General features: G+C 53.3%; 1 pseudogene; it reads right to left on the bottom strand.

The window, feature by feature from the left end:
- Window positions 1-7,832: 7,832 nt before the first annotated feature.
- Window positions 7,833-9,716, bottom strand: LOC144158058 (uncharacterized; annotated as a pseudogene).
- Between the last annotated feature and the right edge of the window lie 3,495 nt (window positions 9,717-13,211).

Genomic DNA, 13,211 nt, shown 5'->3' with positions numbered 1-13,211 from the left:
CGTATCCTAGGTTGTGAAGGATGTTTATGCCCTGTGCCGTGCTTCGCAGTCGTTGTAGCTGATTTATTTTGTGCGAGTTAAGCAGTTCCTACAAAGAATTTGTTGTGCTGGTGTCTTCCAGTGCCTTTGTTGAGGTATACGTGGGCACCCCTACTGCGATCTTTTGGGCCTTTCTTAAAAGCACTTCTATGCTTTTGAGTTCAGATTTGTTGAGATTTTGGTATGGCAAATGATAAAGTATCTTGGAAGTGATGAGAGCTGCGTTAAGGCGAAGGACATCAGCTTCCCGAAGACCCCGGTGCCTGTTCGTAATTTTTCGGAGCATGTGTATCACCTGATTTCCCTGATCTAAGAGTTTTCGGACTGTATGGTTGGCTTTTCCGTTGCTTGGAGGTGTCAATCCGAGTACTTTGATATGCAAACGCTGGGGTATGGCTCTGCCTTGCAGCTTCACCTTCAGTTGGACTTGTTGTTTGCTGTTGTGTTTGGTTAGTACGAGAAGCTCTGATTTTTCAGCAGAACAGGCGAGGCCACCGTTACTGGCGTGGCGCTCGACCTCTTCGGCCGATTGTTGAAGTGCTTCTTCGACTTGTGCTGGGAAGCCTTTTCTTGTCCATATGGTGATATCATCGGCATATATTGCATGCTTGATATCACCAATGCGGTTAAGTTGCGCTGGTGGGTTCTTGATCGCGATATTAAAAAGGAGGGGCGATAGTATGGAACCCTGAGGTGTCCCACTGTTGCAGGCTTCCTTTGCTCGCGACTCGATTGGTCTAAACGTGAGTGTTGTCATCCGGTTACGCAGAAAGCTCGGCACATATTTGTAAATTTTTGAGCCGCAGTTTGTTTCTTGCAAGTTGGCCAGTATTAGGTCATGTGAGACATTATCAAATGCCTTCGAGAGGTCTAAGGCGCGGGCCACTCGGATTTAAGCAGTGCTGGGGTCGTCTAATATATCTTCTTTGAGTTGGAAAAGGCAGTCCTGTGCCGAGATCCTCTCTCTGTAGCCAATGAGCGTATGCGAAAGCGCGTTCGTGTCCTCGAGGTACTCGGTGAGCCTGTTTAATATTACCTTTTCCATAAGCTTGCCCAAACAGGACGTTAATGATATGAACCTTAAATTGTGGAGATCGAGTTTTTTTCCTGGTTTAGGTATTAGCATGACCCGAGCCGTCTTCCTCGCTATCGGGATCTCGCCTTGTTCCCAGGCTTGATTCATGAAGGCTGCAAGGCGGGCATAGTCCTCGTCCGAGAGATTTTTGATGAGCTTGTACTGTATTCTGTCCGGTCCCGATTACGAAGATTGCCCCGCCAGGCGAGAAGCAGAGCTTAGGAAGAACCAGCAAGAATAACTAACACAAAAGCAAGTTCAGGTACAGGACCCCAAGACCCACGAGCAGCAACCAAAAGGCAGCCACTGCAAAGTAACCATGCGAGCCGAGTCAGTCGGCCGAACCAACGAGACGCGAGGCAAGGAAAGAGCAACAGCTGCAACTCAACTCCAGGAACCCGACGGGCTCGGAGCCTCAGAGCAGGACGTTGAAGCACACAGGTGAGTCGGCCAGCCTTCCTACCCTTCTCCCCCACTCGTCACACAGACAAGCACACACACCGAAACGAACAGAAGCCGACATGGCAGTCCCAGTCCTACAAACAGGAACTTGTGCAGAAAAAAAGGATTCCGTCAATAGCAGAGTCGGTGGCAATAAAAGGAAGGAGCGCTCACGCCAATGGAATGCTCACGCTCCAACAAGCGCTCACGCTAATGGAGACCACTGAAATGCCGGCAGCCACAAATTTGGCGCATTTCCTACCCTAGAAGAGACTGCAGAGCCCTTAGCAAATAGTGCACAGGCGCCTATGCAGATCGCAGAGACGTCGACGCCACCTATCGCAAGCGCCGCGCCTGAGCCTCAACAAGCGGAGGAACCCTACACAAAACGATCCCGTAGTGAGGTCTGCACAATGGAAGACCGTCTCGCGCAGCTAACCAAGCAACTCCTGAAATTTCAACAATCCCTCGCAACCCAAGAGCAAGCCAGAAATGACCGCCTAACCAAGCTAGAGCAACCCACCATCACAATGGGAGAAACTTTGGGCAAATTGCAACAAACGCTCGAAGCCATGCAGGTTCGCATAGCCAGACTCGAAACTAACTCCACGCTCGAAAGCTCAACGATAAGCCGCTTCACATCAAAACAACGCCTACAGCCTTACAGTCCCAACGGAAAAATCGCTAGCGGCAATGGGGACAACTAACCATGGTATGCGCACACCAACCAACCCAACAAACCAGGAAGTACTGATTTGGCAATGGAACTGGAGGAGTTTCAGGAGCAAGAGAGGCCTCCTTACAAGATTTATAGAAGTAATGGAACAAAAACCAGACATAATATTATTACAGGAGACAATGAGTTCACCAAACATAGCAGGGTATAATACATACGAGCCGCAAACAACCCAAGGGAAGGTAGCGAGCGTCGCAACCCTGGTCAGCAAAGCCCTAACTGCGCAGGAAATTACCGAATACGATGAACAGCACTTCAGTGTCATTACAATCAAAGTACTTCCGCAGCCAATGCGCACGGGCAAAAAGGGATGGGAACTGTACGTAGAGAATGTGTACAGCCCACCGAGAGCCTACAACGCGGACTTCAAACAACTTTTTGTAGACACTACGCATAAGGGTGCCGTGAGCATTATAGCTGGGGAATTTATTGCGCAGCAGCCCGCAGGGGAGTACAAGAAAACTACCGCCAAGGGAAGGAAACTGGAAACGCTGATCTGCAACTACTTGTATACGATCCTGAACAATGCCAACGAATTCACCAGGGAAGGCAACTCAGTCGAACGAGATCCCAACCTAGACTTGACGCTATACAAGGGAGCCTACAAGTGTAGCTGGACGAACACACGGGAAAAACTAACGAGTGATCACTTCATTATAGGGACCCACTTAAGTATTTGAGGACTCAAGAAAGAGAGAAAGTCCATCCGTCTAAAAAATTTCGGCACAGCGAGGATCAAGTAACACCCCTTGAGGATCTCGATCAGTGGGTAGGGCTACTGCAAGTGCGAATGGACAAAAATTCCACAGAAGTATAAGCCAACGAACAGTACCCCGATGTAGACGCCCATCTTCTACATATATGGAAAGCGCAGCATGGACTTGTTAAGAGGTGGAAAAAACAAAAACACAATAAAAGACTCAAGCTCAGGACTGCTCGTATCTCCAAAGAAGCGCAGGATTATGCAGAGGCGCTTATACGTACCAACTGGCATAACCTGTGAGAGAAGCTCAACGGCAACCTCAGCGCTAAACGTACGTGGGCACTTTTACGCAGCCCCATCAGCCAAACCAGTCCACGACCGACAAAGCTAAAGACATAACTCGCTGCTACACAGACAAAACAAAGATCCGGGGCAGACACTGGAGGAACTAGCCAGTATATACTTACCTCCCAAAGATGACCCGGAATATCGAGACTATGCAGGAGACGCAAACGATCTTCAATACTTTATTGGTCCAATTAGCATAGAGAAAATACTTAGGTATAGCCGGCCATGGCTGGCACACAAATTTTCTTGCCTGCTTCCTTGTGTCTGATTTCCACGTACAACGTGCGCTCGTTAAGGAGAATATAAGGAGAAGCCCACATAATGCTAATGTACTTTTCGTTAGACCGGCGGCCTATGAACGAAACGCTCACGGTGCGCAAGGTGCAGCAGGATTGTGCAAAATTTCATGTTTGCTAGGGCAGGCCAGGCCACACTTGCGAGCAAAACATAGAAGTGGTCCCAAACGAGCGCAGTTTCTACGCAAGAGTCAGCCACAGGAGTAGCATTGAAAGCGTTATGCGCACCGCCTATATACCTCTAGCACCAGCCACTGTAAGCTTACGAACGGGGTATTCACGCATAACCTGAAAAAGCGGAAAAATAAAAACCGCATTTGAATATGCCTCGTCGTACCATTTAACCACAAAGTTACGCCAGCTTCCTAGAGGTTCATGTGTACGGGATTTCAGCGCACGTTAAAGATCACCAGGTGGTCAAGAGAGAGAGAGAGAGAGAGAGAGAGAGAGAGAGAGAGAGAGAGAGAGAGAGCAACTTTATTTAGTCGCGTTCAGAGCGGTTTCGGAAGACCCTCTCACGAGAGGTTCATCCTAGCCATGACGCGGCCTGGATGTCGTCCCGGCTGGACCCTAGGGCCTGCGCCCTTGCTTCCCCGCTCAGGTCGCAGAGAGCCGCCGCTCCCCCTCCTCTCTGCGGGGTCGCTCGGTCTCCGTAAACCTAGGGCAGCCGAGACCTGCTGGACTGCCATGAGTTGCACGTCGTAGTCATAAGTCCACTTCGCCGCCTCTAAGGGTGGTGGAAGCTTCGTTTCTTCTGCTGCCTTCGTCGCGTTGATTCTACAGTCCCACATGAGATGGGTCAGCGTGGCCCGCTCACACTAACAGAGTTTGCACACATCACTGTCGTACACCATTGCGCATACATACTTCGCGAGCACCCGGGTGATCACGGAGTCCGTCTGTAATTGTCTGCATAATATGGCCTCCTCCCGAGACCACCGCACAACGCCATTGTAGCTGGTCATCGTATCCTTGGTTCCGTCGTAGTCTTCGGCGCCTGTGTCCACGTCGTCCGAGGCGGCCTGGTCGCTGTTCGTCGCGCGGCGAGCAAGGCCGTCTCGTTGTGGTTCGGGTTGCCCCCCTGGCCCGCCACGGTTCTACCCATGTAGGCCGGGAACCACTTGAGCACCACACTGCCTCTACTGAAGCAGCCGTTGGCTTCGGCCTTGCGCAGAATGCGCGCGGCCTCACCGCACACTCTGTTCTTGGAATAGTTTCCGATCGCCGTTTTCGAGTCACAGAGAACCGTCGTGCACCCGGAGTCTGCTAGGGCGAGTGCCACCGGTACCTCCTCGGCCTGATGTGTTTTCTTGGCGCGAACGCTCGCCGCCGTCTTCGCGTCTCCCATCGTGGTTGTCACCACCACCGCCGCGTAGACGTCTTCCTCTTCTTGGTGTCTCGCATTATCCACGTACACTGCCCCGTTGTCGCCTGGCCCGAGCCTTGGCCCGAGCGGTCCTTCGTTCCTTGTTATGTTCTCGGTTCATATTCCGAGGGATCGGACAGACGACGAACCGTCTCCGCGTTCCCTCGGGCAGCGGTTCCCCTGCTGGTTGTCCGCCCTCCATGGGCAGGTACCCCAGGCGTCGGAGGATGTGCCGTCCCGTTCTGGCGCACGACAGGTGCTCAAACTTCGCCGTCTTCTGTGCTTCCACGATTTCGTCGAGGATTTTGTGCACCCCCAACGCCGCGAGCTTGTCCGAGTTAGTACTTCTGATGAGGCCGAGAGCTGTCTTGTACGCCTTACGTATGGTCGCCTCGATCTTGGCTTTCTCGCACGCCCTCCAGTTGTGAAACGCGGCGACGTACGCGACGTGGCTTATGACGAAGGACTGTACAAGCCTCATCAGGTTCTCCTCCTTCATGTCTCCCTTTCTGTTGGAGACTCGGCGGACAAGGCGCATGGCCGCGTCAGCTTTCGTGGTCAACTTGGTTACCGTGGCGCCGTTGACCCTCGTTCGTTCGAGAAGCATGCCCAGCACCCCGATTTTGTCGGCCTCCGGGATGACTTGTCTGTTTGCCGTGTGTAAGACGATGCTTGACCGGTCGTCTCTTTTGCGTTAGGAAATAACGCCATTTGGTGGGAGTACCGGAGAGCAGACGAGGCCAGATCAGTCGAGCTGTTCTTCGATTGCGTCTATAGCTTCTTGCAAAGTGGTCTCGATGTATCCCTCGCTGCCTCCAGGGACCCACAGCGTGACGTCGTTGGCGTAGATGGTGTGGCGGACGGCCGGCACCCTTTCCAACCGATTGGCCACGCCGATCATCACCGGGTTGAACAGCAGCGGGGAAATGACCGAGCCCTGCGGCGTGCCGACGCTGCCGAGCTTCTTTTCGAGCAGCTGCAGATATCCCACGCAGATCTTAGGCGTTCTGTTCGTCTTCCCATGTTGTGTTTAGAGACTTGTCCTAGGATTGCCGAGTGTCGGACCTTGCCGAACGCACTCTGCAGGTCCAGGCCAAGCACCGCTCTGTTGTCCCTGGTCGTCGTGTCGTCGTCGAGGATCTCGTGTTTTAGCAGGATCAAGGCGTCCTGCATGCTCAGATTATTTCTGAATCCTATGAGGCAGTTGGGGTAGAGCTCTGCGTCTTCTAGGTAGCGTTGCCACCGGTTCATGAGGACGTGCTCCAGCACTTTCCCCACGCACGACGTGAGTGAGATCGGTCGAAGGTTCTCTATGCTCGGGGGCCTGCCGGGTTTTGGGATTAGGATCGTCTTGGCTGTGTTCCACTGCTTTGGGAGTTGGCCTGCGCGCCAGCACTTGTTGAAGTAGCGCGTCAGCGCCTCCACTGCCGCGTCGTTTAGGTTCCTGAGCGCCTTGTTGGTGACCATGTCAGGTCCCGCCACCGATCTTCTGTTGAGGTTCTGCTGCGCGTCGAGCACTTCCCAGGGTTGTGTGTCCTTGTCTAGCTCCGCGTTCTCCTCTCCGAGGTAACCTGGGCGGTCCTCGGTTGAGGTGGTCGGGAGGTACTTGGCATCCAGTGTTTTCTTGACCTCGTCCTTTCCAAGTTCCTTGACGGCCCTGTGGAGCGTGCGGGCAAGGTTGTTGTGTTGGGTACTCTTGGTCGTGGTCTCGTCCAGGAGGTGTCGTAGCATGTTCCACGTCTTGCCCGTGTGCATCATGCCGTCCATCTCGTTACACGCCTGGTTCGATTGCTGGGCGCACAGCACCCTGCAGTGATTTTCGATCTGTTTGTTGAGTTCGGCGATCTGTTTCCTCAGCCTACGGTTGGTGAGTTGTTTGAGCCAGCGGGCCTTCAGCGAGCTCTTGGCTTCCAGAACGCGCGTCCAGCGGCTGTTCATCTTGTCGATGTCCGCGTCCGCTTCTATTTCTTGAGTAGCGTCTTCCGTGGTATTGCCGATGGTGGTGGTCCACTCTTCTATGTCGTCGTGCGTTTCGGGTAGCGCCCTGCGAAACGGCGCCCAGTCCGTGAGCTTCTGCGTTTTCTTGCCGTAGTTGTTGCTGCCGGCGAGCGGGATTCGGACCTCCACTATCATGTGGTCGCTGCCAAGGTCTGCTCCCGTGTTGCGGCATTGCGCTTCGCGCGAGCACGCCGTCCCCATCTTGACGAACGTCAGGTCCGGGGTGGTATCCCTCGCCACCGACGTACCTGTTCTTGTGGGTTGCGACGGGTCTGTCACCAGGCTGAAGCCCGCGTCTATGACGTCGTGTAATAGTTATCTTTCCTTAACCGTTGTTCTGGCGTGTCCCCACGCCTGGTTCAGGGCATTGAAGTCGCCGCATACCACTGACTTGTTCCCGCCGGGCAGCCTGGCCGCCTTGTGCATGAGGGTCTTGAAGCGCTGCTGGTGGTGGAGCGGGTTACTGTATACGTACACCACGAATGCGTTTTCTTTCTTCCTTTTACCCGTAACGAGCTCGACCATGCAGTTCTCCGCCGTGCTGTTGGTCGGGAACGTGTGCTGGACGAAGGTGCCCCCCCTCCGACCCAGACTGCACGTACCTCTGTGTCTGCGCCGTTTGCCGTTGAGCACCATGCTGGGTCCCTTAGTGGGTTCTGCGTGGCTACAATACCCCTGTAATTTCGGCGGGGGACCTTCGCAGTGGGTTTCTTGCAGTAATATTGCGTTGGGCTTGCGCTGGAGCTGCCTTATGAGTTGTTGTAGCACCGCGTTTCGTCGTGAGAAGCCATTGCAGTTCCAGTGCCAGACCAGGAGGTCCTTTACTGGCACTAGGGCTGCGGCTGAGGCTGCAGAATCTGCTGTGCTACGCCGGGATGTCCCATCCATAGTTGTTGCAGTTTGGCAGTGATTTGGTTTTCCAGTCCCTGTATCTGGGCTTGAATGTGTGTTTGTAGTTGCGTGAACGCGTTCTGTAGTCCCTGCACTGTCTGCTCGAGGGCCTTGAGGCGCTCGTTCATTGCGTGAGTTATTTGGTCGAGTGCCCTGAGTCGCTCGTTGGTGATCTTTGCATTGGATTCTAGGCGATCCAGACGCTCGTCTTGCTTGTCGAGTCTTGCGTTGATTCTGCGGTCTCTGGCGCTCTCCACCGCCCGTCGATTGGGGTTCGGCTCCGACGGGCGGGCCGCCCTAGGGTCAGTTTCCGGCTCTGGTTCGTCTTCGGTCATTATTTCTTGGTGTCGCTCTAGCGTCGGTTGGGGTTGCGGCGTTGCTGGCTGCACGGCCTGCTGCTGCTGCTGTTGGTGCATCGAGATCAGCATGGCAAGCTTCTCGTTGATCTCCTTGATGGTGGCGTCTTGGTCGACGATCTGCGCGCAGAGTTGTAACGGCACCGCTTTCCTCCTGGGTCTTGGTCTTAGCTTGATGTTGCCTCTGGGACTGGAGTCTCGTCGTGGGCGCCATCTTGACCCCGACGGCCCACGCTACCTTCGCTCGGGGCTGGGACGGCGATCTTCTCCGACGGCTGGCGCTCCTTCCCCGCCTCGTGTCTCACCGGCGGCTGGCGCCTCGTTGACGCGACTCTCGCCTCGTGGCGAGTGGCGGGAAACTTGCCGGGGCTGGTACCCGTCCCTGTCGCTGTTGCTGCGGGGTCTCGATCTTGCGTTCCCACTGTCTCTTGGTTACCACAAACGGCTTCTTATATCTGTTCTTGCACTCCCGTTCACCCGTCGGGTGTTGCCCCCCGCAGAGCTCGCAGTGGGGCTTGCACTCCCTCTCGTGGTCGGCGCCAGAGTTGGCGGCTCCGCACGCGAAACATATTCTGGTGTTAAGATATGGGCACACGTCGCTCCTGTGTCCCACTTTGCCGCACTTTCTGCAGACTTAGAAGTGCTTGCGGTATAAGCCGCATCGCACTAGCATGGAACCGTACTTCACGTAGTTGGGTACGTTCTGCCCTGCAAACAGGACGATCACGGTCCTCGTGTTGCCAATCCGGTGCGCCTCCACCGCTAGCGCGTTGTACTGCTTAACAATGTTGTCGTTGATTTCTTCTGGGGTGTCTTCGATCGCCACGCCGCGGATGACTCCCTTGACCGTGCCTTTGGGCGCCGTGCGGTGCCCGTTGATCTCGTAAGTGGACCCTCCGATTTTAAGGGCCCTGATCTTGGAGTATACGTTTACGCGGCGCTCGTCGGGCGTGCTGACCACGATGATGTTCTGCGCCGCATTCGTGCATATGGTGTCTTCCTTAGCTTCCTCCATGGAGGAAAGAAAAGGTTTCCTCCATGGCTTCCTCCCTCGTTTACTCGGGCCGTCGCCATGACGACCGACATGATGACCGAGGCTTCGGTTCTGGCCACGTTGAGACCGCCGCGCGTTCGCATCACTATCTTGATTTCTTCCCTCGGAATGACTGCCAGCATGCGTGCTGCCTTCGTGATCGTCGCGGCCATTCGGTTCTCGAAGTTAGCCCTTTCTCTAGGCCTAGGTTGTCGGTCCGATGCGGCGCGGGGGTCGTCGAGACGCTCACTTGGCGTGGTCACTTGCCTGAGCCTCTTGCCGGCGGCTATCCAGCCGCTCGTTTCTTTGTGTGTAATGTCGTGGCCGTTGACCTCGACGCTCCTTCTTCCCCCGTGACTGCCGACAAACAGCGCCGGCGTTGCACTGGGCTCCTGTGGCGCGCACACTTCCATTGTTGCGGTAGCCGCCGCCATCTTGGTCGTACTAATCGGGTTAGGCCTAGCGGCCGGGCCCAGCGTCCCCGGGGAGCGTTCTCGTGTGAAGCCTAGCGTTAGGCTTAGCTGCACGCCCACACAGTGCAACTTTTGGAGTCCCAAAAATTTGGGAGAATCACGTACCGCTTGGGCGAAACTGGTATCGGTCGATGCCCCGTACCTTCACGAACACTCTAGTACTAATTATACCGCGGTAATTAATGATTGCGCCGCATTAATTGTGAAAATCACGGGAGCCGTGGTGAGACACGCCCACTCACTCAGGCGACCGCAGCGCCACCCGTGGTCAAAATTAATCCGGAGCACTCCACTGCGGCGTTCCTCATTGCCTGCGTTGCGTCGGCGCGTTAAACCGTTCAATCAATCAAGCTTCCTCGAAGTACCGGGCGTTTTCTTTGGTTCATGGGCACTGGAATGCAACAGTTGATACACTTTTAACCGTTATAGAAGGGACTTTATTTCACACTCGTTTACCTTTGCAAACACTATAGTTAGAGTGAGGGCTAGGGAGGAGGGAGGGGGAGCAGGCCCCTCAGTGTTAGTAAAAATCTGCGGAGCGGGCAGTACTGAGCATGGTTTGGGCGTGACCCACGTGTCCATCGTTATTTGCTCAAGTTAGTGCACCCCACATGCAAAGCTATGTCGGCAATGCGACGCCAGCACACACGGGGAGCAGGCGCTCGTGTGAGCCGAGCACACAGTGGCCGTAGATACTATCTCGCGCCGGATCGCTAACAATTGTTTTCAGCGCTCTTGCGGCATGGCGACAGAGCAAGCATGCGAGGGAGCAGACGGCAACATATCGCAGTGGGACACGCAGCCTCGCTCCTCACATCTCAACTGCGCATGTCCGTGCGTTTTCCTCGGCCGCTGCCAGGTGACGGCACCGGTATCTTCGGCCGTGCACTCCGCAGTTCGTATTTGAATTGTCCATGACTTTACGCGCCAAATTATATTCTACCAATACATACGCGTCCCGCATTTGTACGAAATGACTGCTGCTCAGGAATGGAAATAAGCCGCTGTCGAACATCTGCTCGTTTCTTTTCATGTTGACATTTCGCCCCTATGTCAGTCTGAGCCAAGCTCATTAAAGCGCACTGAGCGTTCCGTGTTCGTTGTCAAATAAAAGCGCCAGAGGAAGTAAAACTAACTTTTACTGCGCCTTGGCCGTGAAGCGGCCAGCGCGTTCGAGGTCGCCGTTTCGTCGGCGGTGAGCCATCGGCGGCGGCTCGCGCCAACGGTCATGCTGCCCTGTTCGCATACTCAGGCCGTCGAAAACCTGCCACTCACGCAGAAATACGGTTGGACGTTTCTGCCACCACTGTCCTCATAGTATTCAAGCAGCATATCTTACACACTACACACTTGAGCGTTCTTCGCAGGGCGCAGGAAGTTTTTCCACGAGGGAAAATCTCTCGCCGCGGTGAATACTTCACATACCTCTGTCAGATGCAGGTGCTGTGTTGCCGCAGCTCCGTCCGTATATCTTCGCGGACGCTGTGGTCACGTAGAGCACGGCAAAAGCACTGTAAAATTGTCGTCACACTGACCAGCGAGCCCACGTAGTTACGAAGCACCACCCTAGCGGCCACAGTATACAAAGAACGCCCCGCCGGCGGAGCACGCAGGCAGGTCAAAAACTTCCACTCCGCCAGCATGTCAATCATCCTCCATGATGTCAATGACCCGAAGCCTGCTCGCAGGAAACGCGAAACGCTTGACGTCACACCTGCGGCGACCAATAAGAGCGGCATCTCTTTTTTTTTTGTTTTCTACGCTCCTCGTATCAGCTCCCCTCCCCCGCAAAGTTGCGCCGCGGACCAACTCGATAAAGGGTCGGTCGCACAAATCATGACTCTGATCTGCGACTCTGTCTAGACTCACCAAGGGTAAAAGGTAGTCGTGGCAGCCGGCACTCCCTTTTGACCACCTTTTTTCTTAGAAAGCAACTGCTTCACATGTTTTAATTAATATCTGCAGTATTTTTTTGACGCTTGCGATAAAATTTGTGTTATTGTGATCGGGACAAAGAAGTATTTCTAGCGAACCAAACTTCTATTTTGTCTTTGTGGCCCCTTTAAGCCCACAAATGGGCAAAATATGGGCTGCTTGCCAAGGCTCTCAGCCACAGTAACGAAGAGTAGAAAGGCGAATCGACGATGGTTATGAGAAGAAAGTGGATTTCAGCACGCATCGTTGCGACCTTTGCACTCACACTGTTACGATACCCTGCGGAGCACCTCAGGTCCATCCAGTGCGCCCAATACCGGCCTATCCATTAAGCAGTTCGACACTAACAATTTCGAATTCTCTAGTAGGGAGTGTTAGGTGTACTCAAATTTTTTCGTCTTTCAACCTACGCCTTGCACTTAATAATTTATTAGTGAATTACTGATGTACAAACACTGGCAAGCTGCGTCACTCTCCTGCATGAGCAGCACAATAATGATAACTCCGTCGTCTCCCTAACCCCCCCCCCCCCCCCCATTTGAGTGAAAGGCAAATAATATGCCCCTAAGCCTCCATAAAGCAGTGGCATGAAGAAAAAATTTGCTTTTATTTTTACCGCCGCCCCGCCCGCAAAATTCATGCACACTTAACAGCAATATTATCGATGAAATTTCCGCACTTCATCCCGAGCTCACTCCTCAGATTAAAAGGAAAGGGAGGCGCCACTGTGCCTTACACCGAAAGATGTGATATTCTCAGAAACCCTTTGCTACGCTTCCTGCGAAGAAGAGTCACATTGCCTTGAAGGGTAGAAATGCCTAACATTTTGTTGTTGTTCTGTGTTTCGCTCTGTAATTCCGAGAGCCAATTTGTAGTTTAAGCAGAATAAGGGCCTGAAAACATTTCCTGTTATTTTCCTTGGGCATGCAAATAAAATAAGTACCCAATAAGTTCGCCGCTAAAGAACACCGAAGTTAGATTCCTCTCGTGGGTATATCCGTACCTCATAGACACTTCAATGATTAGATCAGAACTTCTCGAGTTATATAATTATAATGAATATTTCGTATCTCATTAACGAAACAATTACTGGCTGCGATTCCACCGCACTGGAAACATTAGGCGATGGGTTTTGTTCGAGTAATACCGTTGCTCTTTTTTTATTCCTGGTGCCCAATAGCTTGGACACCCTGTGCACTAAGGCTAAAGAATACACTCTGGTTCTGAGTACAACGCAGTTAACGCCCTACCAATGCTATCTGTCTCCAAGTCGACCATATATTACAATACAACAAAACCACTTACCACAGCAAAAGCACCACCTCCGGGGTTTTTGGGTTTCCTGTATTGTTTTAGTGGTTTGACATGCGTTGTGACATAAAAAAAAAGCTTAGGAGAGGCCCTGACGTCACACCCAGCGCAGCCGGAAACGCCATTTAGCCCACTCAAGAGATGTTACAAACAGCCCGGTTTGTATTTCGCGCGTTCGTTTTTCGCACTGCCATGATAGTAGTTCGCGTC

The sequence above is a fragment of the Haemaphysalis longicornis genome, unplaced genomic scaffold, assembly GCF_048455015.1.
Source record: "Haemaphysalis longicornis isolate Haplotype H1 unplaced genomic scaffold, Haemaphysalis longicornis Haplotype H1 scaffold_10, whole genome shotgun sequence".
NCBI lineage: Eukaryota > Metazoa > Arthropoda > Arachnida > Ixodida > Ixodidae > Haemaphysalis > Haemaphysalis longicornis.
Note: the sequence above shows the minus strand (reverse complement) of the source record. Positions and strands in the feature narration are given on the sequence as shown.